The sequence below is a fragment of the Chinchilla lanigera genome, unplaced genomic scaffold, assembly GCF_000276665.1.
Source record: "Chinchilla lanigera isolate Chin_1 unplaced genomic scaffold, ChiLan1.0 scaffold00031, whole genome shotgun sequence".
NCBI lineage: Eukaryota > Metazoa > Chordata > Mammalia > Rodentia > Chinchillidae > Chinchilla > Chinchilla lanigera.
In genome coordinates this window covers 3,057,110-3,062,609 of record NW_004955432.1, presented here as the reverse complement: position 1 = coordinate 3,062,609, position 5,500 = coordinate 3,057,110, and positions in this window count along the sequence as shown.

Here is a 5,500-nt window from a genome sequence, read left to right as displayed (position 1 = left end):
TTTCTTTCTTTCTTTCTTTCTTTCTTTCTTTCTTTCTTTCTTTCTTTCTTTCTTTCTTTCTTTCTTTCTTCTTTCTCTCTTTTCTTTTTTTCTTGCTACATGTATTCTCTTTAATTGAAGTACTACTTAATGAATTTTAAGTACATAAAATCACTAATTTTGAATGTTTAAAAATATATACAATTATATTAGTTTACAACAGTAAAACTACCATCTTCATCAAATATTGAACAAAAATCTTGCAGTGAGTGTCACATAATCTCTTAAATATAAAATCTCTTGTAACCTGCTTATTTCTGCCTAATAAAAATGTTACTTTCCACCTCTATGACCTAAGAGTTTATATTACCTTTAGACCCCTTTGTTTTATACAAGAAATTGAGAGTATCTTAGATCAGGTTGATATTTTAGGCTCAATTTGGAGCTTATTAACTGGGAATTTAGCCAGTTTAGGAGTAAAATTCAGCTCTATCTCTGTCAGTGTCTTTTATGCAAATTTTAATGCTTCCTAGGTATTTTCTTTTTGCTGCTTTTTCTTGCGTTTTCAATTTCAGAAACTTGGAACATCTATAATTTATTTTTGTTCACAATTCGATGACACACTGACTTATACAAATGGCCATTTGATGAAGTGATTACTTTGCCAATCAGTACTTCAAACATATCCGCCCCTCTTCAACCACTGCTTTGGAAGATTTCTCCTGACATTATCAGCATTAACATTATGAACTTGTAAGTTTTTAAAAACGAATGAAAATTGTTCCATCTTCCAATTTTGTCAGATGAACATTTAGAATGTCTTCTGCACTTGACCTGCCCATAGTGACAAAGCACTTTTGTCTATTTTAAAACTAGTATGTGGCAAAATAAGACACTATATATTGACATTGTAAATTTAGTATGCATTTTGACAGTTTAAAAATATATAAATTGAAAATTTTAGATCTAGCTTACAGATTTATTTTGGATTTAGGTTTATTCTATATGTAACAATTTTAGACTTCACATTCTTAACTGATTTTAACCATCAAAACTTCCATGTGACCATCTCTTTGCTCTTTAATTTTTCTGCTAGCTGCAGTAACACTATATATTGACATTGTAAATTTAGTATGCATTTTGACAGTTTAAAAATATATAAATTGAAAATTTTAGATCTAGCTTACAGATTTATTTTGGATTTAGGTTTATTCTATATGTAACAATTTTAGACTTCACATTCTTAACTGATTTTAACCATCAAAACTTCCATGTGACCATCTCTTTGCTCTTTAATTTTTCTGCTAGCTGCAGTAAATCATTCAGCAAAATTTTCAGAGGAGGTTGTTGGTCAATATACTTTCTTCACCCCTTGGTATCTGAGAATGTCTTCCAGTTGCTCTCATATACAGATATGAACTTGGCAGGGTATATAATTCTTGGTTCAAAATTATTTTCCCTTAAAACTCTGTAAATGTTCTTCCGTTGTCTTCTGGCATTTGGAATTGTAAGAGAAAAATCTGAAGTCAGGCTGATTTTTGCCTCTTTATGGGCAACCTGTTTTCTGTCTAGATGCTTGCAAAATGTTTTCTTTATTCTTGAAATTTAAAAAATGGCATAAGGGTATATCTAGGTGTTGCCTTCTTCTCATTAAATTTTAAAGGTAGCCTGTGAGCCTTCTTTATTTGCATTCATACCTTGTTCTTTAACTCTGGAAAGTTTTCTTCAATTAGTTCCATAATTATTGTTTCAGGTTCATTTGTTTTGTCCTCTGTTTCAGGTATTCCTGTTATACATAGATTGTATCTCCTAGACAGGCCACGTATATCTCTTTTTTTCTTCTTAATTTCTTTGGCCTTTTCCTCTGCATTCTGTGAGAAGTTTTCTTGTTTTCCATTTACTTCAGGAGTTTTATTTTGTAATGGACCATTCTTATATTCTTCCTTTCAGTGGAAGGCCATAATCTCGTCCATGTGGTCACACATCACCTGCTTTGCAATGAACTCCATGCAGATAATGAACTCATAAGGCAGCCGATACTTTCTAGCAGATTGCTTTAGACCAGTACATCAGTATCAAGAGGAGGCATTTTTCTTGATTACTTAACTCTATTTCTTTTTTCTGAGCTGCAGTCTTATGACCTTTTAGATGGCTTTTTGTAACGGGGTCCAAAAATGCAGTCTTCCCAAGCACCAAAGTTGAAGAACAATCAAAATGGCTACCTTGTGTCATCTCTACAAGCCTCATGTCCAAAAGTTTTTTTTTAATGCATGAAAATGCAGATGTTTACTGGTATCCATGTGTTTTGTAGATTAAAAATTGGGGTGAGGGACATGTATTCCCTGAGTTACAAAGTAATTGTGGTGGAAGCTTTTTTCCTGAGTCATTGAGACCAATGACTAAAAAAAACATGGTTCAAGTTGACTGTCGTAGAATGTTGTATACACCAGCCTGGGCCATGTAGTGAGTTCAAGGTTGGCCAAGCCTGCATTGTGTAGTGAGACCCTGTCTCAAAAAAAAAAAAAAAAAAAAAAAGGAATGGGATAAAATGCCTTCAGCATTTTGACTAAAATATACACATGAATGGCAGTTTACTAGATTTTTGGTGTAAGACCAAGGTCTTTGCATTGAATTTGGAAACGTGGAATTAGAAATTCCCCCACTTTTCTATAATTTCCTGTTTTTGTTTCTTTAAAATGTATTGAGAGTGTAAGTTGCTCCTTGTGGACCCAAATTTGCATTCTTCCCACCTCAGTCTCTCAGAGTGCTGAGATTATGGTATATACCAGCATAACTTGGTCCAGCAATTTGCAAATAACAATTTGCTTAATTTTTTTCATGGTATTCAACTTAGTGCACATGAGAATTTCTTTAGCTTTTTGTCCCTTGGACTAAATATCTGATCTACACAATTTAAAGGAGGAAAAGCTATATTTTATTTTAAAGAGACAAAAAACCCAATAAAAACAATACAGAATTTCAAAACAAGATGATAGGAAATCAGCAATGGTTACGATATTGCATGTTGTTATCTTTAGAGTAGTTGCTCAGATTACCAGGTACAGGCATGCAAACTTGGTCAAAGGATCTAAGCATTAACTGTTCCTTTCAATGAACTAATAGGAATTAGTAGTATAATTATCTTAGCTATCTTGTGTATATATACATATCTTCTTTCCCCTTCCTTCTTTTCTCTTTTCCCCCATCCCAGTTGTTCGTTCCTTTTGAGCAGTTTTAGGAAGGGTTATTTCTGCTCATGGTTTCAGAGGTTTCAATCCATGGTCAGCTGGCCTCAAAGCAGAAACACAGTGGAAGGGCCTCACCTTATGGCGACTAGAAACAGATATAGTACCCAAGATCATTCCTCCATGATTCACCAGACACTCTTAGAAGTGTGCTTTATTAATTCCTAGCCAGCTCTGAAGCCAATCAAGTTGACAATTAGTTTAACTGTCACACACCCATTTTTTCTCAGTTTATACTTTAAAACATTTAAAAAAATATATTTACAGTGGTACTAGAACATATAGGACCAGAAAACAGGTCCTTGGTAAACATAAAACTCAACTGGCTGGAGCTACATGGGTTCATCATGCTGTGGTACCAGGTAGGATTTTTTTTAAGATAATAGACAACATACTTTATACACACACTTGGAGTTGTATTAAGAGAAATTCCATAATGATATTCTAGATGACCAAATACTTGAAACTACTCCAAGCTAACAGTTGAAGCAAAACTTTCTAGAATGTATTTATGTCTTAGAAAACCCCCCCATAAAATCAGTGTATAACCAAATAGGTAATGAGCTGACAGTCTAGTAAGCAATGACATGGGATAGAGATTGGGGCGCACTAAGGCTTTCCGGTGGATGTCCTTCAACGGCTTTGCTTGTCAAGCTTGTGTCCTCCTTCCTGGATTTCCCTACCTTCCCGTATGCTTCGGTTTCCTCTGCAAGAATCTTCACATGGTCCTCAAGTCAAGTTGCTATTTTATGCCCTGCTTCTTATCCATGACTTTCCATTTTCCTGCCACTCTCAAAGCTTTCAGTGTTGAAGCTTTTGAGTTTAGTTTTTTCCTTTTGTTCTTCCAGGTCAGCCATGTTGGATTCTGACATTTAGTATTTAACAATATTTAACAGTCCCCATCACTTCATGCTGCTCCATTGGGGTTGGAGAGTTGAGGCTGGCTGGACCAGTGGCTACAAGAGATATCTGAGGGTATGGGAGGGTGAGAGACTAAAGCCTTCATAAATAAGCGAGGGAAGACGACCTTCCAGAGAGTAGTACCTTCTTATCTCAGACTTTCTATGTGCATACTTAATTGCGTGAATTGTTTTCCCATCTGGATAAACTTAACTGGAATGCCCACCACAGAGAATGCTAGGAATGAGTTCTGCTCAAAATTACAGAGATCGACATTGCGTTCTCAATGAGGTTGCTTGAGAGTTCTCAGAATAATGCTAAAATATCTTTAAAATAGATAAAAGGAGAACATGCAGCATAGCTGCTGTTCCTTTGATGCTGAAATTGGTTTAGATATAATGAAATGGTCCCCTTATGGTTAAAAACAATTACAAAAAAAAAAAAAAAAAAAAACCAACTCCCATATCTCAAACCCTAGTTGAGCTAAAGCTACAAATCGCTTCCATTTGTAGGTGGTTGAGAGATGACTCTTGGATAATGAGGGTTCGGAAGCCTGGGCTGTAGTTAGCGTGGATGTAAATAGCGGCCTTCTTGCTTTCCCTCCTTCAGAAAACCTAATTCATTTCTAATTACCGTCTCCGGGAAGAATACGGTGCTGTCATTGCCTTTTAAATTTCTTTTCCTTTTAATGAAAAACACATATTTTAGGTCATTAAGAAAAACCTTGCCTTTATTTGGGTGATATTTTTGTTCAACAGAGCAGAATTATTACTTTGTTTCAGGCTCAATTTGTGTGATAGAAAGAAGAGGCTCTGTGCATTTTAATTTGGCAATGAATGAACAATAATCAAGAGAATGTAGCTTTTCTACTGTTCTGCAGTTCAGAGCTCAATGTTTATTCAGAGAAGAAACATCCTTGCCATTTGGATTTTTAAAATGAATCAATCAGGAAGAAAAAATATTGGCATGTGAAATGCCAAAACCTTTTCTTAATTTTCAACTCGATATTGTATTTTGCTATTTAAAAATCCATGAAGAAAAAGAAGCCTCTTAAAATTAGCAGTAATAAAGAAAACCATGATGATTTTTACAGACAAAGAAGTAGACTATGGTGAAAGTCAACTTTTGTTATTTTTTCATTTAATAATAATACTCTGATTTCTCTTCAGATCATATGACTTTTTCACCTTTCTTGTATAATGAAATATTACCAAAATACATATTTTGTAAGGGAACAAAACTTTGATTTTTTCATTCATAAGTTGAGGTTATCATGGTTTTTTTTAGTGACTAATTCTGCTTTGTAGTAAACTTAGAAAGTGTATGAATTGCTGGAATAAATTTATGATTATGAATGAAAGTGGGGCCAAGGGAGC